The following is a 24,011-nucleotide window of genomic DNA, read 5'->3' on the forward strand; positions in this document are numbered from 1 at the left end:
GCCATCAAACCTTGTGATGACGGCACAGTGGAACTCTCAATGAAAGCACCAATGTCGGTGTCAAAACCAGCAGATCTCGGGTAGGGGGTCCCGAACTATGCGTCTAAGGCGGATGGTAACAGGAGGCGGGGGACACGATGTTTACCCAGGTTCGGGCCCTCTCGATGGAGGTAATACCCTACTTCCTGCTTGATTGATCTTGATGATATGAGTATTACAAGAGTTGATCTACCACGAGATCGTAGAGGCTAAACCCTAGAAGCTAGCCTATGGTATGATTTTTGTTGTCCTACGAACTAAACCCTCCGGTTTATATAGACACCGGAGAGGGCTAGGGTTACATAGAGTCGGTTACAAGGGAGGAGATCTCTACATATCCGTATTGCCAAGCTTGCCTTCCACGCCAAGGAGAGTCCCATCCGGACACGGGACGGAGTCTTCAATCTTGTATCTTCATAGTCCAACAGTCCGGCTAAAGTATATAGTCCGGTTGTCCGAGGACCCCCTAATCCAGGACTCCCTCACGGGTGCCAGTCTCTCCCACTTTAGTCGGATCGGATTCGATGAAAAGGGTCCTTATGAAGGGTAAATAGCAATTGGCATATCACCGTTGCGGCTTTTTCGTAGGTAAGAAACGTTCTTGCTAGAAACCCATAGCAGCCACGTAAAACATGCAAAAACAATTAGAGGACGTCTAACTTGTTTTGCAGGGTATGCTATGGATGTGATATGGCCAAAAGGATGTGATGAATTATATATGTGTGATGTATGAGATTGATCATGTTCTTGTAATAGGAATCACGACTTGCATGTCGATGAGTATGACAACCGGCAGAAGCCATAGGAGTTGTCTTAATTTATTGTATGACCTGCGTGTCATTGAAAACGCCATGTAATTACTTTACTTTATTGCTAACCGTTAGCCATAGTAGTAGAAGTAATAGTTGGCGAGACAACTTCATGAAGACACGATGATGGAGATCATGGTGTCATGCCGGTGACGAAGGTGATCATGTCGCGCCTCAAAGATGAAGATCAAAGGCGCGAGATGATATTGGCCATATCATGTCACTATGATTTGCATGTGATGTTTGTCATGTTTACATCTTATTTGCTTAGAACGACGGTAGCATAAATAAGATGATCCCTCATAAAATTTCAAGAAAGTGTTCCCCCTAACTGTGCACCGTTGCGAAAGTTCGTTGTTTCGAAGCACCACGTGATGATCGGGTGTGATAGATTCTAACGTTCGCATACAACGGGTGTAAGCCAGATTTACGCATGCAAAACACTTAGGTTGACTTGATGAGCCTAGCATGTACAGACATGGCCTCGGAACACAAGAGACCGAAAGGTCGAACATGAGTCGTATAGTGGATACGATCAACATGAAGATGTTCACCGATGATGACTAGTCCGTCTCACGTGATGATCGGACACGGCCTAGTTGACTCGGATCATGTATCACTTAGATGACTAGAGGGATGTCTATCTGAGTGGGAGTTCATTAAATAATTTGATTAGATGAACTTAATTATCATGAACATAGTCAAAAGGTCTTTGCAAATTATGTTGTAGCTCACGCTTTGGTTCTACTGTTTTAGATATGTTCCTAGAGAAAATTTAGTTGAGAGTTGACAGTAGCAATTATGCGGACTGGGTCCGTAAACTGAGGATTGTCCTCATTGCTGCGCAGAAAGATTATGTCCTTAATGCACCACTCAGTGTGCTGAACCTCGAGCGTCGGTTGTGGATGTTGTGAACATCTAACATACACGTTTTGATGACTACGTGATAGTTCAGTGCATAATGCTAAATGGTTTAGAATTGAGGCACCAAAGACGTTTTTGAAACATTGCAGGACATATGAGATGTTCCAAGGACTGAAATTGGGATTTCAGGCTAGTGCCCACGTCAAGAGGTATGGGACCTCTGACAAGTTTCTTAAGCCTGCAAACTAAGGAGAAAATCTCAATCGTTGAGCATGTGCTCAGATTGTATGAGTACTACAATCGCTTGAATCGAGTGGGAGTTAATCTTCCAGATGAGATAGTGATGGTTCTCCAAAGTCACTGCCACCAAGCTACTAGAGCTTTGTGAAGAACTATAACATACCAGGGATAGATATGATGATCCTTGAGCTATTCGCGACACCGCGAAAGTAGAAATCAAATAGGAGCATCAATTGTTGATGGTTAGTAAAACCAATAGTTTCAAGAAGGGCAAGGGCAAGAAAGGGATACTTCATGAAACGGCAAATCAGTTGCTGCTCTAGTGAAGAAACCCAAGGTTGAACCCAAACCCGAGACTAAGTGCTTCTGAAATAAGGGGAACGGTCACTGAAGCAGAACTACCCTAGATACTTGGTAGATGAGAAGGCTGGCAAGGCCGACAGAAGTATATTGGATATACATTATAATGTGTACTTTACTAGTACTCGTAGTAGCACCAGGGTATTAAAATACCAGTTCGGTTGCTAAGTGTTAGTAACTCGAAATAAAAAACTACGGAATAAACGGAGACTAGCTGAAGGTGAGATGACGATATGTGTTGGAAGTGTTTCCAAGGTTGATGTGATCAAGCATCGCATGCTCCCTCTACCATCGAGATTGGTGTTAAACCTAAATAATTGTTATTTGGTGTTTGCGTTGAGCATAGACATGATTGGATTATGTTTATCGCAATACGGTTATTAATTTAAGGAGAATAATGGTTACTCTGTTTATTTGAATAATACCTTCAATGGTCTTGCACCTAAAATGAATGGTTTATTGAATCTCGATCGTAGTGATACACATGTTCATGCCAAAAGATATAAGATAGTAATGATAGTACCACATACTTGTGGCACTGCCATTTGAGTCATATTGGTATAAAACGCATGAAGAAGCTCCATGTTGATGGATCTTTGGACTCACTCGTTTTTTGAAAAGTTTGAGACATGCGAACCATGTCTATTGGTTTATATGCATGAAGAAAATCCATGCAGATGGATCGTTTGGACTCACTTGATTTTGAATCACTTGAGACATGCAAATCATACCACATGGGCAAGATGACTGAAACGCCTCGTTTTCAGTGAGATGAAACAAGAGAGCAACTTGTTGGAAGTAATACATTTGATGTGTGCAATCCCATGAGTGCTGAGGCACGCAGTGAATATCGTTATGCTCTTACTTCACAGATGATTTGAGTAGATTCTAAGTATATTTACTTGATGAAACACAAGTCTGAATTATTGAAAGGTTCAAGTAATTTCAGAGTGAAGTTGAAGATCGTCGTGACAAGAGGATGAAATGTCTATGATATGATCATAGAGATGAATATCTGAGTTACGTGTTTGGTACACAATTAAGACATTATGGAAATTGTTTCACAACTAATGCCGCCTGGAACACCATAGTGTGATGGTGTGTCCGAACATCATAGTCGCACCCTATTGGATGTGGTGCATACCATGATGTCTCTTATCGAATTACCACTATCGTTTATGGGTTAGGCATTAGAGACAACCGCACTCACTTTAAATAGGGCACCACGTAATTCCGTTGAGATGACACCGTATGAACTATGGTTTAGAGAAACCTAAGCTGTCATTTCTTAAAAGTTTGGGGCTGCGACGCTTATGTGAAAAAGGTTTAGCCTGATAAGCTCGAACCCAAAGCGGATAAATGCATCTTCATAGGACACCCAAAACAGTTGGGTATACCTCCTATTTCGGATCCGGAAGCAAAAGTGATTGTTTCTAGAAACGGGTCCTTTCTCGAGGAAAAGTTTCTCTCGAAAGAATTGGGTGGGAGGATGGTGGAGACTTGATGAGGTTATTGAACCGTCACTTCAACCAGTGTGTAGCAGGGCACATGAAGTTGTTCCTGTAGCGCCTACACCAATTGAAGTGGAAGCTGATGATAGTGATCATGAAACTTCGGATCAAGTCACTACCAAACCTCGTAGGTCGACAAGGATGCGTACTATTTCAGAGTGGTACGTAATCCTGTCTTGGAGGTCATGTTGCTAGACAACAATGAACCTACAAGCTATGGAGAAGCGATGGTGGGCCCGGATTCCGACAAATGGCTCGAGGCCATAAAATCCGAGAGGATCCATGTGTGAAAACAAAGTATAGACTTTGGAAGAACTACTTGATGGTCGTAAGGCTATTAGGTACAGATGGATTTTAAAAGGAAGACGGACAATGATGGTAAGTATCACCATTAAGAAAGCTCGACTTGTCGTTAAGATGTTTTCCGACAAGTTCAAGGAGTTGACTACGGTGAGATTTTCTCGCTCGTAGTGATGCTAAGAGTCTGTTGGAATTGTATTAGCAGTTACTGCATTATTTATGAAATCTTGCAGATAGGATGTCAAAACATTGTTTCCTCGACAATTTTCTTGAGGAAAGATTGTATGTGATACAACCAGAAGGTTTTTGTCAATCCTAAAAGATGCTAACAAGTATGCAAAGCTCCAGCAATCCTTCTAAGGACTGGAGTAAGCATCTCGGAGTTGGAATATACGCTTTGATGAAATGATCAAAGATTTTGGGTTTATACAAAGTTTATGAGAAACTTGTATTTCCAAAGAAGTTAGTGGGAGCACTATAGAATTTCTGATGAGTATATGTTGTTGACATATTCTTGATCAGAAATGATGTAGAATTTCTGGAAAGCATATAGGGTTATTTGAAAAGTGTTTTTCAATGGAAAACCTGGATTAAGCTACTTGAACATTGAGCATCAAGATCTATAAGGATAGATCAAAAACGCTTAATAGTACTTTCAAATGAATACATACCGTGACAAGATTTTGAAGGAGTTCAAATAGATCAGCAAAGAAGGAGTTCTTGGTTGTGTTATAAGGTGTGAGCATTGAGTACGACTCAAGATCTGACCACGGCAGAAGAGAGAGAAAGTACGAAGGTCGTCCCCTATGCTTTAGACGTAGGCTCTACAGTATGCTATGTTGTGTACCGCACCTGAAGTGTGCCTTGCCATGAGTCAATCAAGGGGTACAAGAGTGATCCAGGAATGGATCACATGACAGCGGTCAAACTTATCCTTAGTAACTAGTGGACTAAGGAATTTTCTCGATTATGGAGGTGGTAAAAGAGTTCGTCGTAAAGGGTTACTTCGATGCAAACTTTGACACTAATCCGGATGACTCTGAGTAGTAAACCGGATTCGTATAGTAGAGCAGTTATTTGGAATAGCTCCAAGTAGCGCATGGTAGCTGCATCTATAAGATGACATAGAGATTTGTAAAGCACACACAGATCTGAAAGGTTCAAACCCGTTGACTAATAACCTCTCTCACAAGCGAGATATGATCAAACCCCATCGGTGTTGGATTCATTACAATCACATAGTGATGTGAACTAGATTATTGACTCTAGTGCAAGTGGGAGACTGTTGGAAATATGCCCTAGAGGCAATAATAAAATGGTTATTATTATATTTCCTTGTTCATGATAATTGTCTATTGTTCATGCTATAACTGTATTAACTGGAAACTGTAATACATGTGTGAATACATAGACCACAACATGTCCCTAGTGAGCCTCTAGTTGACTAGCTCGTTGATCAATAGATGGTTATGGTTTCCTGACCATGGACATTAGATGTCATTGATAACAGGATCATATCATTAGGAGAATGTTGTGATGGACAAGACCCAATCCTAAGCATAGCACAAGATCGTGTAGTTCGTTTGCTAGAAGCTTTTCTAATGTCAAGTATCATTTCCTTAAACCATGAGATTGTGCAACTCCCGGATACCGTAGGAATGCTTTGGGTGTACCAAACGTCACAACGTAACTAGGTGGCTATAAAGGTGCACTACAGGTATCTCCGAAAGTGTCTGTTGGGTTGGCACGAATCGAGACTGGGATTTGTCACTCCGTATGACGGAGAGGTATCTCTGGGCCCACTCGGTAATGCATCATCATAATTAGCTCAATGTGACTAAGTAGTTAGTCGCGGGATCATGCATTACGAAACGAGTAAAGTGACTTGCCGGTAACGAGATTGAACGAGGTATTGGGATACCGACGATCGAATCTCGGGCAAGTAACGTACCGATTGACAAAGGGAATTGTATACAAGATTGATTGAATCCCCAACATCATGGTTCATCCGATGAGATCATCGTGGAACATGTGGGAGCCAACATGGGTATCCAGATCCCGCTGTTGGTTATTGGCCAGAGAGCTGTCTCGGTCATGTCTGCATGATTCCCGAACCCGTAGAGTCTACACACTTAAGGTTCGGTGACGCTAGAGTTGTTATGGGAATTAGTGTGCAGTTACCGAATGTTTTTCGGAGTCCCGGATGAGATCCCGGACGTCATGAGGAGTTCCGGAATGGCCTGGAGGTAAAGATTTATATATGGGAAGTCCTATTTTTTGGCCACCGGAAAATGTTTGGGATTTTTCGGTATTGTACCGGGAAGGTTCTAGAAGGTTCTGGAGTGGGGCCCACCTGCATGGGGGACCCACATGAACGTGGTTAGTGGGGGCAAGGCCCCACACCCCTGGTCAAGGCGCACCAAGATCCCCCTTAGAAGGAATAAGATCATATCCCGAAGGGATAAGATCAAGATCCCTAAAAAAGGGGGATAACAATCGGTGGGGAAGGGAAATGATGGGATTTCTTTTCCCCACCTTTGCCAACGCCCCAATGGACTTGGAGGGAAAGAAACCAGCCCCCTCCACCCCTATATATAGTGGGGAGGCGCATGGGAGCCGAAGCCCTTCCGTTGGCGCAACCCTCTCCCTCCCCAACACCTCTTCCGTAGTAGTAGTGCTTGGCGAAGCCCTGCCGGAGAACTGCAAGCTCCACCACCACGCCGTCGTGCTGCCGGAGCTCTCCCTCAACTTCTCCTCTCCCCTTGCTGGATCAAGAAGGAGGAGACGTCCCCGGGCTGTACATGTGTTGAACGCGGAGGCGCCGTTGTTCGGCGCCTAGATCCGCGTTCTGAATCGCTGCGAGTACGACTCCTTCATCCGCGTTCTTGTAACGTTTCCGCATCGCGATCTTCAAGGGTATGAATATGCACTCCCCTCTCTCTCGTTGCTAGTCTCTCCATAGGTTGATCTTGGTGATGCGTAGAATTTTTTTAATTTCTGCAACGATCCCCAACAATTTCCTGCAGGAGAAACCATAAATTGTTGACCACCAGGAGGTTTCGATAATTGTTTAGTATTGGCGACAGACCTGTCAGATATGAAGACCCAGTCTCGGAAGAACCTCACGAGGATGAACTGACACGTGTTTGAGGAAAAGGTTATGCTCCTACCGGAAGATCCTCAGTGAAGGAGTTATTCCAGAGGATATGAGAAGACCGGCACCGTCAACCCAAAGGATGGAGTACATGAATTTTGTCGGAACCATAGCCTTGCTCTTAAGTGTGGTAGCACCCAGACCTCTCCGGTCGATGGATTTGCTGGAAGACCTCCAAACCCTAACCTTTTCTTGCTAGCCTCTTTGAATCTCGAGGACGAGATTCATTTTAAGTGTGGTAGGTTTGTAACATCCCAATATTCTAAATTTTGGAATGTTATATTAAATAAATAGTTTTGATTGTGGTGTGATTGCTTGTGTGAAATTGACTGAAATTTGAAACTTTTTGAAAGTTGAATGAGAGGGAATGAAATGACATTCCCAAACTTTCACCTTGCATTTATGATCTCCATGGATTCAAATTCATTTGATCACAAAACCCTAGAGTGAAGATGATATGACTTCTTCCATTTAAATAAATGAAAAGGTTTTTTTGAAAAGATTTGAATTCCATCTGAAAATATTTCAAATTCAGAAACTTTATGCAACTCAATGATTTTCATGAGAGAAAATAAAATGACTTCTTCAAATTACATGAAATATGAGTTGGAAGTTGAAAATAATAAAATTGAAAGTCCCTTTGAAGGTATTTTGAAAACCCCTCTCGTTTGGAGTTATTTGGCTTTTATTCAAATTATTTTTCTCCTAAAAATAAATAAATAGAGATAAGGGTAAAATGATTCCCTTCAATGGAAAATAGGAGAAAATAAATTTGAAATAATTTTGGTATTTTGAAAATGATTTTTATTGGTTTTTATTGCAACATCAGTACTGTTTGATTTTTTGTGAATTCTTGTGGATGTTATTTGTCTCTGAAAAATAGTTCAGGTTTTAGGATTTCTTTTTATGAACATTTTGATATATAATATTTCTATATAGATGTATTATTGTTTTTACTTTATTTAGTTTTCTTCTTTGGGTTTATTTCAAAAATAAAATAATAATAATAATGGTCGAAGCCCTCTCCTCCGAGCTGGCCCAGCTCCCTCACCCCCTCAGGCCCACGACCTCCCCACGCGACGAAGCCACTTCGCACAGGCCACCCGCTTGCTCTCGCTCGCTAACAGCGGGGCCTGCCTCATCTTCTTCCCCTCCCACACGCCATGCCATCCAGCGCGCACGCCGCCGCACCGCGTCCGATCTTAGCGGGATCGCATCCCCAAGGCTTTCCCCTCGCCCACTATAGCGTCCTATAAATACCCTAGGTCTTCCTCTGTCGATCCCCCTTTAAACCCTCGCCCAAGTCCATCTATACTGCACGCTCGCGCCGTTTGGATCTCCGCCGGAGCCGAAGCCTTCCGCCGTTAGTTTCGACGCCGGTGAGCCTCCCCTTGCCCTCTCTTTCTGCCAAGTGGCTCAACTCGTCACCCCGCTTCGGTTTGACACGTTTTGGTGCCCCCAATCTATCTACAGGTAGTTGCACGACCTCGCCCGCACTTCGCCGGAGTGGGAGCACATTCGAGCCCAACGACGTCGCTTCGCTCGCATCTGTCGTCCCCGACCACCATCTCCTCCACCTCCCGATCCACCTAGCCGAGCCGCTTCCACCGGACACCACCGCCGACAGCCACAGCCACCGGAGCAGACGCCATCTTCACCACCGACGCCACCGCCAGAGCTGAAGCTCTCCAATATTTCCATGCTGACGTCCGTCGTCCTAGACCTCTACCTCCACCATCCCTGACGCGCCACTCCCCGCCGCGCCAGACCGACGTCACCGCTGCCTTCCTCGACCACCGGAGCATCTCCGCTGACCGCCCCGAGCCGCCCGCCGCCGTCGACCTCGTCAGCGTCCGCCCGCTGTAAGCCCAACTCCCCCCCCCCTTCGTCCGATCTACTTTCAACGTTTTAGATTAGATCCAGACTAACAGTTAGGTTTTATGTATTAGATGGGTTTTTATGCGGTTTTATTTACGGTTTAGATTGGTTCAGATCGAACAGGGCCCCCTCCGGTTTTCTGTTTAGCCGCATAGTCATGGTTTTGTGAAGTTGCGGCCGAGCATTGTTTAGTTCAGATCGCCCACTGCTTAGGCCCAATAGCAGCCCGACGCGTAGTACCTGCCAGTTTGTGTTTTTAGTTTATTTTCGTTTCTGTTTTAAAAAACAGAAATAGTTTCAATTTTAGATTGCTTATAACTTTTATGTTTTAGATCCAGATTGAGGATTGTTTTTGCATTGTGTCACAAATTTGATGAAGTTTCTACTTGTGTACTTATTTTCAAATTTGAGTAGTTTAAATTTGAATTTGATAAAATCTATTCAAATCACTAATTTGGCAGTATCTTGAGTTTTATAAAATATTTTTGATTGATTCTTTTTGCTACTGTTTTGTTATTGTTTTGTCTATCTAGTAGCATATAGTGATTTATTTTAGTTTATTTTAAATTAGGGTTTTAGCAAAACATTATTGTTTTAGTAGTTTATAGGAATAGTGATATTTCCTTTAGATCTAATGGTTTTAAATTATTATTATTATTGTCACTTTTGACAAGTTAGTTTATGTTTCTGTTTACCTACAGTAGACAACTTTATTTTATTTTCTTTTAAAATTTATTTTCTTTAGTTGTATGAAAACTTTTATAGGTCATATTTAGAGTTTTATAAAAGCTATTTATTTGTTTCTTTTTACTACTAAAAGTTTATGAAAAATACTTTCTGTTAAAATTATTTGTTTTATATTTTCTTCTCTGTTAATTTATTAGTTTAGTGTTTTATTTGTTGTTAAGTTTTTACTTAGGGCAAACCTATATTAGGTGTTTGTAGTAAAGTCGTAGACTTTCCTTAGTAGTTTTCTTTGTGGTTTTATTTGAAGTTCCTTTGGAATTCAGTTGAGTTTTATTATTGAGTTTCCTTTGTTGATTTAATTGTTATTTTGAGTGCTAGAATTGTTTGCTAGGATGTTTGCTTATCTAAATGCCTTTTTCTGTTTAATATAAATTTTCATCAGAGTGACGAAAAGTTCTACCAAGTCATTTTTTTCTCAAAGCGTTATATCTTCATCAACTTACCAGGCAAGTTCACTTTGACCATGTTATTCATACCCATGTTTTTATTGCATTTAGTGTCACCATTCATGATCCCTCCAGTAGTGATATTGAATTCTTGTAGTTGAGTAGTATGCATGAGGTAGGAACCCATCACCATGTTACCAAGCCCGGGACGTTATTTATTCTAATGCTATGCTATAGTACGGGGTTGGTATGAGTGCTCGGGAGTGATGTGAGTATGAAGGACCCCTACGTCAATGACGACAACTTCATGATGGCATCGGCAAGGACTGCATCTTCAGGACCTCAAGACTTCAAGACTTCAAGATTTCGAGACTCGAGACAAGAATTCAATACACACTACTGGGTGAAGGACGGATTTGATGGGCACCCTGGAGCAGCCAGTGGATGGTCTGGATGCATGGAGAAGCGCCATGACATCTTGCGGAAAGCTTCACCCAGACTAAAAGAGAGAGAAGAATACTTCATGACCGGAAGCTTACTTGTGCAACCACAAGTTACTACGGGCTCTGGCTTGGTTGACCCTAGTGGTGACTCTGGCTGGGACGATGCTAGCAGATGTAGAACTACGGTAGGATTGGATGAGCACCGGACAGTGGTCAGAGGAACTCTTCGGAAGACCATGTTTCGATCGTCCTGTTCTCAAACATCATGAAGTGCAAGGACGAAAAGGGAGGGATCGAATCTTGCGGGTAAAGTGTACAAACCTCTGCAAAGGGTTAAAACCTAATCAATTAGTCGTGTCCCCGGTTACGGACAATTTGAGCATCTGGACTTGGATTTATCTCGGAACTCTCAACACCGGACTGATAACATAATTGTGGGCAATTTATGATGATTTGGGCTGTGAGACATCGGTTGGCGGAACCATGTCATGATAGAAAACTCTATAGTGCAGATTCCGGTCATTTCCTTTATTGTAGGGAAAATAAAACCAGCTTTTACGCAAAAACCTCAGACTCAGAGCCACAAAGCCATATTGCATATATTATAGATTATCATCTGTTTTTCTTATAGTGATCTTGCCGGTACATTCAATGTACTGACCTACACGGCTGCAACGTCTCATGTTGCAGATATTTCTTGATGAGTAAGAGTTACGAAACAGGGTTACGGTCTACACTCAACCTACCGATGGCATTTATGGGACTCCACACCCGTTTGATTGTTTCTGCTGAGACTTATGAGGTATATATTAGTTTTACGTTATTTATACATGTGATTGCACTTTGATATATACATTGATGTACTGTGTGTGCCAGCGTACTGATCCAGGGATGGCACAGATACACAGAGGCTTGACCGTTTGAGGTCGGGTCGCTACAACCGTACCATGCAGTACAGTCACTGTCATGTGGACCCGGCCCTACATGTTATCCGTACTACAGCATCGTACAGTACTGCAGAGGATCTCTACCTGATTGTTTCCACCACAAGAAACCCATCTAAGCTATGCTCACTTCACCAAGCAAGCTCGACTTTAAACCGTCACACTCTACCACCAAGTTCGCTGCCAAGCCGCGACGCCGCGTTATTCATCAACCCCCAGAAGAATGAGATCTCTGCTGTTCGTGCTATCCAGGAGCGCTTTGGTGAGGCATCTGGCCTGAAGATCAATGCTACCAAATGTGTGGCCTACCCTGTCAGATGTGAGGGCTTGGATTTTGACAACATCATCGAAGATTTGGGGGGGGGGCTGTGGGATCCCTTCCGTGCCACTACCTCGGCTTGCCGCTTGGCCTTCGTAAACCTCGTGGTGTGGAGCTGCTTCCTATCGTCGACAGATTGGGTGGTCGCATGAAGGGCTAGAAGGGCAAGTTATTGGCAAGGCCGGGCAGGCTAGCTCTAATCAACTCGGTGCTCACCTCCACTATCACATATTTTCTCACTTGCTTTGCTGCAAACAAATGGGCCATCAAGAAAATAGCGAAGATCTGTCGGAACTTTCTTTGGAACGGTGATGAGGAGGCTAGTGGTAGCAAGTGCCTGGTTAATTGGAGGAAAGTTTGTGCACCAAAGAAGGTGGGTGGGCTAGGCATCAAGGACACTTCTTGTTTTAGCAGAGCGCTCCGTCTCCGATGGGCTTGGTTCAAGTGGTGCAATGACCAAAGGCCGTGGAGTGGCACGGCAATTCCTTGTGACTTGGTGGATCGTCAGTTATTCTCTGCGTGCACAAAAATCACCATTGGGAATGGCGAACGCGCTAGATTTTGGACGGATCGATGGCTCCAAGGGGACTCGCCAGCTCAGCTAGCTTCGAATCTTTTCAAGTTTGCTCGACGGAAAAAATCTGTCTGTGAAGGAGGGCCTTCAGGCCAACCGCTGGATGAAGGGACTGCAACGGCTTGATAGTGAGGATATGTTGGATCAGTTCTTACGTCTCTGGGAAGTGGGAACTACTCCAGCCGGTGTCTCTCAGTGATACCAAGACGGGATCCAATGGACTTTGACGACTGATGGATGCTATTCTGCTGCATCTGCCTATGATTTTTAGTTTCTAACTAGGACTCCCCAATCCCTTCTGCATGCAACATGGAGAATCAAGGCGGAACCAAAGGTCAAATTTTATCTTTGGTTATTGCTCCAGAACCGCAATTGGACTGCTGATCGCCTTTCTACTAGGGGATGGCCACACAATGATCTATGCACCCTCTGTGACCAAACCATCGAGTCAGCAGCTCACATCTCCCTGGCCTGAGAAAGAGATTCTGGATGCAATTTCTCAAATGAAATCGAATAAAACACCGAGACCAGATGGGTTTCCAGCTGAATTCTATAAGAAATGTTGGCATATTATTAAGGATGATCTTATGCCTATGTTTCATGATTTCTTTAACGGCCATTTAGAGTTGTTTCACCTTAACTTTGGCATGATTACGCTATTGCCAAAGAAAGAAGAGGCAGTTCGAATTGAACAATTCAGGCCAATTTGTCTTCTTAACGTGAGTTTCAAAATCTTAACAAAAGTGGGTACTAATAGATTGACACAGATCGCGCACTCAGTGGTACAACCGAGCCAAACAGCGTTCATGCCAGGGCGACATATACTTGAAGGGGTGGTCGTTTTGCATGAAACGCTACATGAAATCCATTCGAAGAAGCTAGATGGGGTTATCTTCAAAGTGGATTTCGGGAAGGCGTATGATAAAGTTAAGTGGCCTTTCCCATAGCAGGCAATGCGCATGAAAGGATTTAGCGAGGTCTGGCGGAACCAAGTGGGTTCTCAAGTCCAGAAGGGTAGTGTCGGAATCAAGGTTAACGATGATATCGGTCATTATTTTCAGACACACAAGGGTTTGAGACAAGGAGATTCCATGTCTCCTCTCTTGTTTAATATAGTGGCCGATATGTTGGCAATTCTTATTGGAAGGGCCAAGCAGCATGGGCAAGTGGAGGGGTTAGTTCCTCATCTGGTTGATGGTGGAGTATCCATCCTACAGTATGCTGACGACACCATTCTATTCATGGAACATGACATTGCTAAGGCGCGTAATATGAAACTTATATTATGTCTCTTTGAACAATTGTCTGGTTTAAAGATAAAATTTCACAAAAGTGAGTTGTTCTATTTTGGGAAGGCCAAAGACGAACAAGACACATATTGACAATTGTTTGGATGTGAATTGGGTTCTTTACCATTTAGTTATTTGAGTATACTGATTCACCACCGCAAATTATCTAATAAAGAATGGAAATGTATCGAAGATCGAATAGAAAAAAAGCTTAGCTGCTGGAAGGGTAAGCTAATGTCTTATGGAGGTCGGTTAGTGTTGATTAACTCAGTATTGACTAGTATGTCGATGTTCCTACTATCGTTCTTCGAAATTCCGAAAGGGGTACGAAAACGACTTGATTTTTTTAGATCTCAGTTCTTCTGGCAGTCAGATGAGGCCAAGAGGAAATACCGTCTCGCATGATGGGACATTCTTTGTCGACCAAAAGACCAGGGCGGTCTCAGTATTGAGAACTTAGAAATCAAGAACAAGTGCCTTATGAGCAAATGGCTCTACAAGTTAGAGACAGAGCCGGAGGGAATGTGGGCATAGATTTTGCATAATAAGTATCTCCAGTCCAAAACACTCGCTCTTACCATGAGACCAACGGACTCGCCATTTTGGAAAGGGCTTATGCAAGTGAAGGACCTGTTCTTTCAGAGGGTCAAATTCCTGGTTGGCAATGGGATGTCAACAAGGTTTTGGGAGGATACATGGTAAGGAGAGACGCCCCTGGTCGTACAATATCCCACCCTATATAACATTGTGCAACGTAAGGAGGATTACGTAGGCACAGTTTTACATACGATCCCCTTAAATATTCAATTCAGATGAGCACTAGTTGGTGAGCGATGGAATGCATGGATGCACCTGGTTCGGAGATTGATAGATGTTCAACTCTCCAACCAACCGGACTCCACGCAATGGAAACTAGCTAAGAATGGGATTTTTACGGTAAAATCTTTCTATATGGATTTGATTAATTCTGGCCCAGTCTCAAGATCATTGCATATTTGGAAGATTAAGGTTCCTTTGCGCATTAAAATCTTTATGTGGTTTGTCCACAAACAATTAATTCTTACAAAGGACAACTTAATCAAGAGGCGATGGGTAGGCAGTCCACGATGTTGCTTTTGTGATCATGATGAAACAATACAACATTTATTTCTTGAATGCCCACTAGCCAAATTGCTTTGGAGAACGATTCATATAGCCTTCAACATTACCCCTCCAGTTGACATTGCATCGTTGTTTGGAATGTGGTTAACTGGGGTCGAACATACTACGGCGGCTCGTATTCGGATTAGAATATGTGCGCTCTTGTGGGCTATATGAAATTGTAGGAATGATTTGATATTTAACAGACAACACAATTTAACTTTCTTGCAGGTCATCTTCAGAGCTACCGCTTGGATCCGTACGTGGTCCTTACTCACTCCTATGGAATCCAGGGAGCCTTTGGTTACTGGGTGCAACCAGTGGGAGATAGTAGCACGGTCTATATTCAACCGGTTCAGATGGCGGTCGCATAACAGGATAGGAGTCTAGAGAGCTTATCCATCTTATTGCCATTCCGGTTGTGATTGTCAGCATGAACTTTGACTTATTTTTATTTTGCGCTCCATTTGCGAGTTGTAATACTTTGGCGACTTTGTGATACTCTGCGAACTTTTAATAAGATGGCTGCATGCATCATTATGATGCAAGGCCGGGGGTACGCCTCCATTTCCAAAAAAATATCTCCCTGGCCTGTCCTTTTGCTCGGGAAGTTTGGCACTCCTTCCGCAGTAATGCCGAGAGGGCTGCTGCTATTGGCTCAACATCTATCTCCATCAAGGAATGGTGGAGGAAGACCATTGGTATTGGGAAGACGCTGGACTCGCACAAGCAGATCACCACAGCGGCCTACGTCATTTGGAAGCTTTGGAAGGAGCGCAGCCGACGTACCTTCGAGGGGAAAAGGTGCTCGCCTGAAACTGTCGCCGCCATGGCTAGAGAGGAGACTTCACTTTTTTGGGCGGCAAACAGCTGAGGTTGTGTGCCCCCTCTTATTTTCTTTCTTCTCTTCTCTCTAGTTTTTGATCTGATTCGAGTTTTGAGGTGCTCTCCCTCAGCTAGCCTCCGGCTTTGAAGATGATATGTGTATGACACCCTGGGACCTTGGCCCTTTCCCTCTACTTAATGAATTGGCAGAACACCTGCCGTTGCTCGTCAAAAAAAAAGTTCGCCGTCAAGTTAGAGTGTTGACATAAAGATCTTGTGTAGTTTGTTATTTAAACCAATCATGGCTTGTACTCCCTCTGTTCCGAAATGTATGTCGCTGGGGAATATGTTCCGACCAGGTGAAAATGGGCAAATGGACCTTTATGCCCCCAGTTCAAACTTTGAATCAGTCCGTCTTCTTCCTCAGCGTCTTCCACCTCTGCCTCCGCCCCGGCGCTCCACCTCCGCCTCCGCGGCTCCGCCACCCACCCTCCACCTCCACCTCCACCCCCGCCCTCCACCTCCATCTCCACCCCCGGGCTCCTCCTCTCCCACGCCAGGGGCTCCTCCTGGCCCGCGCGCGCCCAGGTGGTGCTCTGCTGCCGCCCGCTGGTGGAGACGAGCTGCTGCTCTACTGCTGGCCACTGGTGGAGGCGAGCTGGTGCTCTGCTGCCGCCCGCTGGTGGAGGCGAGCTGCTGCCTGCGCGCGCCCAGGGGCTGTTCCTCCCCACGCACAGGTGTTGCTGCCGCTGAAGTCCTCGCCGCTGGGCAGGAGCTGCTTTAGCTAGAGTTCTCAATTTTGCTCGCCTAGGTTCATCTCCTCGCCCATTACTCCCTCTGCATCTGAGTAAATAATTTGATGATCATAAACTTGCTGTAATCATCTGTCTTAAATAATTTGAATAATTGCATGCAGTACAATCTTGGAGTAATACTGAAATTTAACACTGAAACTGAACAATGATATTGAACACTGAAAGATGAACACTGAGTAGAACATGTATTGTCAATACAAGTTTGGACTTGTATTGTCAATACAAAAAATGAACATGTACTGTTAATTTAGCACAGGTTTGGACTTAGTTTCATCAGTACTGCAAATTAGTAGGAGTGAATTAACGGGCAGAAATAATTGCTACTCTCATTTCAGGTAAAATTGAGTAGGAATAAGACTATGAATATCAGGAGCATGAATATCAGGAAGGGTAGTGGTAAAACATAAAGCATGGCCTCCGAAAATTTTACCCCAGCCTTACTTTGAACTCACTATCATTTCTGTACTTCATTATTCCCATAAGAGGGTCTCTTTCACCTGTAACTCGACATGATCAAGTAAAGTGTGCACATGTCTATTTTTATTTGAATCTTCAGAATGTCCAAACTTTTAAACACTATGGTATGACTGAACAATCTAAACTGTTTGACATTGTTTGATGTAAATAAAATACTCCGGTCATTCTTAGTATGCAATCTGCAGTAGTGCTTCGAAAAAACACTAGGGGAAATGACTTGAATGGAGAAATGTTGAGAGACCAACCTGCTACCTGAAAAGTGCAGCATGCCCACATGAGAGTCACTAATACTCTCATACATCTTTTTTCAATAGCCCTTCTTTAAAACAATCTGGTGGGAAAAAACGTTCAAGGTCACAAGTCACAATCTGGTGGAGTATGACTCAACATACTCTATAATTTACTGAATGAATGGAGGTAAAAGTATGGAGTATTTACTGAATGAATAATCAAGTAAACAATGCATGGAGGTAAAAGGATAAAAGAAGCTAAATTCACGGGGAAGAATAGAGCAAAATAATTTAGACAGAATAAATTCTGAAAGAACCTCTGCCATCTGTTGATATGTTGATTTACTTTAAATAAAAATCATAGACTGAAAATGTTGTCATCTGGATTACACATGTTCTTTTTCTCATTAAAGGGTCATGAGACAGCTATTGAAAACAGACTGGAGTAAATTGTTTTTCTAAGAACACAAACACAACAAAAACAGGTTCATGACTGGAGTAGTACTGTAATAAGACCCGACAAAACATCTTTTGGAGAACATGGATCTACTGAAAATGTTGTACTGCTCCAATTGATCATTTTCATTTCCAAAATGTACTGGTGTGCATCTTGAAAGTTCAACCTCTTACCTTGAAAGTTCTTTTCAGTTGCCTGGAGAACATGGATCTCCCAAACCTCAACTACACCCCACCTGCAGAAGATGAAGATGAAATGGACGAAGATGTAAGAGATGAAATGGACGAAGATGTAGGAGATGAAATGGACGAAGATGTAGGAGATGCAATTGTTCAACATGCAGGTAAATGACTCAAATGATCATGAGTAGAGAGTAAATGACTCAAATGACTTGTGTAAATGCATTGTTGTACTCCATTTGATCATATATTTTCTTTGTGCAGGTGTTGAGCAAGCAATTCAGAAAAGGGATATCCTAGATGACAAGCAAAGATATGTTGCTTATGTTGCAATGCATACATTGTGCATGAGTAGAGGGGGAAAGTTTAAGAGAGATGACAAGAAAAATATTGCTGATTTCTTTGGAGTGGGTGTTTGGAATATACAAAGAATTTGGAAGAAAGCGATGGAGCAAATTGCTGAAGGTCTGGATGTAGATGTTTCAAGTCAGGGGAAAGAAAATTGTGGAAGAAAGCCGAAAGACATCAATCTAGAGCAAATCCCTACCATCCCACTAAACAGGAGGTCTACTATCAGGTCATTTGCCTGGCAACTCGGGTGCAGCCCTACGACACTCCACCGGAAGTTCATGCTGAAGTTGATAAAGAGGCGTACAAACTGTTTGAAGCCAGCTCTGAATGAAAAGAACAAGAAGGATAGAGTGAAATTTTGCTTGTAAATGCTCGATGAGACAACAACACAAACTGAAAGGCCAAAATTCAAGACCATGCACAACATTATTCATATTGATGAGAAATGATTCTATATGACCAAGAAAAAAAGGAACTATTATCTGCTGTATGGGGAGGAAGAGCCTACGAGAACTCTGCAAAACGGCAGTTATATTGGAAAGGTTATGTTCTTGACAGCTGTTGCTAGGCCGAGGTGGGATAATGAAGGAAATGTGACCTTCTCTGGAAAAATTGGAATTTGGCCGTTTGTGAAAGAAGTTCCGGCTCAGAGGAGAAGCGACAACAGGCCCAGAGGAACATTGGAGACAAAGTCCATAAAAGTCAACAGGCAAGTAATGAGAGAGTTCATGATAGAGAACCTACTTCCAGCAATACAAGCATCTTGGCCTGAGAATGATGTTGGGCAAACCATCTATATACAGCAAGACAACGCTAAGCCTCATATCTTGCCTAACGACCTAGAATTTGTAGCAGTTGTGGAAAGAACTGGAGTCGATATCAGACTTCAACAACCTGCCAATAGCCCAGATCTGAATGGCCTTGACCTTGGGTTCTTCAACTCGTTGCAATCTCTAACAGATTGTCTAAGCCCTAGAACGCTTCAGGATCTTATCAAGGGTGTGCTAGATGAATTTGAAAACTATGAGGTTTACAAGTTGAACAGAGCTTTCCTATCTCTACAAGCTTGCATGATTGAAATCTTGAACCATGCGGGGGCCAATGGGTATAAAATACCCCATGCGAACAAGGAAAGGCTAGAGAACCTTGGGATGCTACCTCCAAGACTTACATGCCCTCGAGAGGTATATGCAAATGCCCTGCACAATCTTGGGATAATGGAGAGAGTTGCTTGTTGAGATGCTTGTCGAGATGCTTGAGGAGTTGCTAGTTGAGATGCTAGTTGAGATGCTTGAGGAGTTGCCTGTGGAGATGCTAGTTAAGATGCTTGAGAGTTGCTTGTTGAGATGCTTGAGGATTTGCTTGTTGAGATGCTAGTTGAGATGCTTGAGGAGTTGCTTGTCGAGATGCTTGAGGAGTTGCCTGTTGAGATGCTTGTTCAGATGCTTGAGGAGTTGCTTGTCGAGATGCTTGTCGAGATGCTTGAGGAGTTGCTTGTTGAGATGCTTGAGGAGTTGCCTGTGGAGATGCTAGTTAAGATGCTTGAGGAGTTGCTTGTTGAGATGCTTGAGGATTTGCTTGTTGAGATGCTAGTTGAGATGCTTGAGGAGTTGCTTGTCGAGATGCTTGAGGAGTTGCCTGTTGAGATGCTTGAGGAGTTGCTTGTCGAGATGCTTGTCGAGATGCTTGAGGAGTTGCTTGTTGAGATGCTTGAGGAGTTGCCTGTGGATATGCTAGTTAAGATGCTTGAGGATTTGCTTGTTCAGATGCTTGAGGATTTGCTTGTTGAGATGCTTGAGGAGTTGCTTGACGAGATGCTTGTCGAGATGCTTGAGGAGTTGCCTGTTGAGATGCTTGTTCAGATGCTTGAGGAGTTGCTTGTCGAGATGCTTGTCGAGATGCTTGAGGAGTTGCTTGTTGAGATGCTTGAGGAGTTGCTTGTTGAGATGCTTGAGTTGCTTGTGATTATTTGTGTGGAGTATGTGTAACTACTTGTTTGTGTGGAGTATATGTAAACCCTAGAGATGAGGCTTGTGTGGAGTATATGCAACTCCTTGAGAAGAGACTTGTGTGGAGTGCATCATTTGTATGATCATTTTCGGAAAACCCCATGTGAAATTACTCCATATGTTTGCAAAAGGCTTCTATGGACTGGATTTTACTCCATATATATGATCATTTTTGTTTGAAAAGTTTCATTTAATTTTGTGTGGAGTGCATCATCTGTGTGATCATTTTTGTTTAATTAAGAGATAAGAGGAGAGGGCATTGGAAGAGAGAGAGAGAGGGAGAGAGAGAGAGAGAGAGAGAGAGAGAGAGGAAACTGGAAGATACTCCTAATGCAAGCACTCCATTTACAGTACTCCTAATGCTTGTACTGCAGTAAAACTACTCCTAATGCTATAACAGTTAACAACAACTGAAATTACTGTAATGTCCAACCAGAGGTCAGAAAATATGCTTCAAATTTTGACAAAACTTCAGTTAATTTTGACAAATTTTGACTCCAGATTTACAACTTCATTTCAGACAAAACTTCAGTGAATCACTAAATATTTTCAGATACAAAAGCTGCACATTCATGACTAAGACAATTCCTAACAAAACTACTCCTCTCTTGAGAAGTTGGAGTAACAGAAGTTGCACTTGCATAAGTACAGAAGGTACACACACTAAATTCTCAATTTTCTGAAGAAGCACATGCAGACCCAAGACAATTTTTCTAAAGTTTAATAAAACTACAGAAGCTGCACCACGACTAAGCTACAGAATTTCCCTCGCCAAAGCAATGAACATTCATGACTAGCAAGGGAACTGCAAGATTAACAAGCTACTCTGAAGCTGAAGCTACAGAAGTTCAACAAGCTACAGAAGTTGGAGTAATAGAAGCTTCATGAGAAGATTCATAGTGATGAATTCATGAGAAACTTCTTTGTTAATCTACAGAAGCTAAAGAAGATTCATAAGCTAGTGAAGCTACAGAAGCTTCATGTGTAACAGAGGCTACAGAAGCTTCATGAGTAACAGAAGGCTACACAAACTTCATGAGAAGTTGGAGAATACCATGAGGACGACAAGGTAGGTATTGCAGCAGCAGGCTTCTCCCTCCATGGCCCTCCTCTCCTCTTGAATCGATATGGGCAGGAGCTTTTCTCTTCATGGCCTGGCCTCCTTCCTTCACCATGCAAGGAGTTTCAGTAGACAAGTTAACAGAAGCACAGACGACAACTTTTAAAAGAAGCTACAGAAGCTTCATGAGAATAAGTTTCAATGATTTTTTTATTCAGGACAAGTTTGATCAATCCAATGATTTGTTGTTTCTCACTGTCAGTATGAAAGATTGATCTCATGTTGTTTATTTTGCAGCATAGGGAAGTCCTTTCTGCAGGACAGAAATTTGTGGTGGATAAAGAGGCAAGAACCAACAAGTAATTGATCTCTTTTCCTAATGGTCGAACAACTGCAGCTTCAGTTTAAGCAATAAGAGCCATATTCAGGTTAGAGCTATGATTAGAAACACTAATGCCATTCGCGATATAACCTGATTTCAGACCAGGGTTCTTAAGTTTTGTTTTCTGGATTTGAGAGAAATTCAATCAATTTTTTGAGGAATTTTGACGAAAAAATTGAACGCATTTTGCTTTTGGCTCGATTTCACATGTCACTACCTTTTTACTAATTGTAAATACTCACAGAAATCATAGTATATCGGTACTCACAGAAATTTGGATTCTTTTGAATAAATTTTTTGAGGAAAAGAGCACTCTGGTTCAGTCCAGTTCAGTATCCATAAACATAGTGTAATGTTCAGGGTTCAGTGTACGAGCATAGCTACTTGAGCTCAATACCAGTTTAGCACTTTATAACAAAAATTGCAGCACAAGGTAACTAGGTGAAGCTGCAGATTCATGACCAAGACTAGGTAACAGAAGCTACAGAAGTTCATGAGAATATTAACGAAGACACAAAATTAGCTCCACTACAGGAAAGAACAGTACAGGAATCTACTCTTGGCACAACACAACAAAGTTTACCAAGATGTGTACACAAAGTTTACCATCAAGGTTGTGATGCTGCGCTGCATCAGGCTCTACAGGAATGAAGTTTGTGATGTTGCACTGTCCATGGCTCTGTCATGCGCTGTCCATGGCTACGGTCCAAGGCTCTTTCCTACTCTAGGCTCTCTACTCCATCCATCTGGCCAAATCGAAGAGGAAAACAAATTAGGGAAGTTTAACTAATAACTGCAGTTTACCCAGCCCCATGGTGAGAGGAAAACAAGCTGCAGATACCACACACCCAAATTCAACCAATCTACTCCGACCGGCCGGTTATCAAGTTCAAAGGTCTTGTTCAAAGGGAAGAAGAAGAAGAATCTGTTCCATCAAAGAGGAGACGGGGTCAGACCTTGATACAGTACAAGGTCCAGATGCGGCTCCACCTCCACCTGCTCGGGCTCCAGCTCCTACTGCCGCCGCCTTCACGCCCGCGCCGGCGCCGCTCCGGCTCCGCTTCAGCGCCTCCTTCATGCCTCTCCACGAAGCAGATCGAGCGCCAACGCACTCAGATCTAGCGCCAGCGCGTTGCCGGCGCATAAAAATGGCAGCTTTCTGCATCTACTCCTCGCCCAGCAGTGCATTGCCGGAGTTTGAGAGGGTGGCGCGTTGGGAGCGGTGAGCTAGGCGGCGATGCATGGGGAGCGGTGAGCTAGGCGACGGTGCGGAGCAAGATGCCGGCGAGAGGGCACATCGACGGGGAGAGGACGGCGTCGCGCGCGAGAGAGAGACGAGTGGTGGGGAACGAGTGGTGGGTGGCGTCGGGCGAGAGAGGGGGGAACGTGTCGGTCGGCAGGCGTAGAATGGGATACTCAGGAAATTTCGTAGCCTAGGAAATTTTGTACGCCAAATCGTTAAACGACATACATTTCGAAACAGAGGGAGTATATTATATTGCTCTTATATTATAGAACGGTGAAAGTGGTATAAAGAGAACGTCACAAACAAAACATATACTTCACCGAGACAAGATTAGAGCTTAATATCATCATCATGGTCGGAGGCGGAAGGGGGCAGTGATTGGCTCTATAGGATGCAATTAGAGTTGAGAATGTATAATCAACAAGCCCACCGTAGATCTTTTGGCATTTGTTAGTAGCACATGCATGTCATAACTACACGATGTGTAAACCTTCTTCTTTCTTGTGAGGAGGCCAAGACTATATATCATGTAACATAAGGGACGTTTTGTTCCTGGGTGTATCTACACCCTGTATGGCAAAAAAAAAATCAACAAAAAGTCAAAAAATTCTGAAAATATTTTTGAAACACAATTGATCTTTCATTGTACTTGTGAGAAAAATTCCACAAAAAGAACCCCCCCTTTGACTTCTTTTCAAAAAAGACAAATTTTTAGCTAAAATAGTGTGGATAGTGACCTATAATAGCAAATTATTTTTGTCTTTTTTGCCCTAAAGTCAACGTTAGTTTTTTCGTGAAAATTTATATACTAGCGCGAAAGAAAGTCAAGTTTATTCTAAAAAACTTTTAAACTATTTTGACTTTTTGTTTAATTATTAGAAAAAATCCCCCATATAGGATGTATATACAACCAGATTCCGAAGTGTATTTCCCGTAACATAAGCCCTTACAAACATATACTCTCTACGTTCCATAATGTAGTG

The 24,011-nt window shown here is 42.9% G+C and overlaps 2 long non-coding RNA genes across 4 annotated transcripts; one reads left to right on the forward strand and one right to left on the reverse strand.

Moving 5' to 3' along the window:
- The first annotated feature begins 8,366 nt into the window (after window positions 1-8,366).
- Window positions 8,367-15,863, forward strand: LOC120976796 (uncharacterized). The gene is made up of 4 exons (XR_006672316.2): window positions 8,367-8,656; window positions 8,751-9,139; window positions 11,422-11,533; window positions 15,229-15,863. It is a non-coding gene; the product is annotated as an uncharacterized lncRNA (long non-coding RNA).
- Window positions 14,947-23,217, reverse strand: LOC109732240 (uncharacterized). 3 transcript variants are annotated; one of them, XR_012205209.1, is made up of 7 exons: window positions 22,739-23,217; window positions 22,389-22,528; window positions 21,395-21,506; window positions 17,975-18,036; window positions 17,360-17,445; window positions 16,378-16,665; window positions 14,947-15,166 (listed from the first exon to the last, which is right to left on the reverse strand). It is a non-coding gene; the product is annotated as an uncharacterized lncRNA (long non-coding RNA). The 3 variants fall into 3 exon arrangements; XR_006672315.2 differs by lacking the exon at window positions 14,947-15,166 and having other exon boundaries at window positions 16,083-16,665; window positions 22,739-23,216; XR_002225348.4 differs by lacking the exons at window positions 14,947-15,166; window positions 17,975-18,036 and having other exon boundaries at window positions 16,332-16,665; window positions 22,739-23,216.
- Between the last annotated feature and the right edge of the window lie 794 nt (window positions 23,218-24,011).

The sequence above is a fragment of the Aegilops tauschii genome, chromosome 3 (assembly GCF_002575655.3).
Source record: "Aegilops tauschii subsp. strangulata cultivar AL8/78 chromosome 3, Aet v6.0, whole genome shotgun sequence".
Lineage (NCBI taxonomy): Eukaryota > Viridiplantae > Streptophyta > Magnoliopsida > Poales > Poaceae > Aegilops > Aegilops tauschii.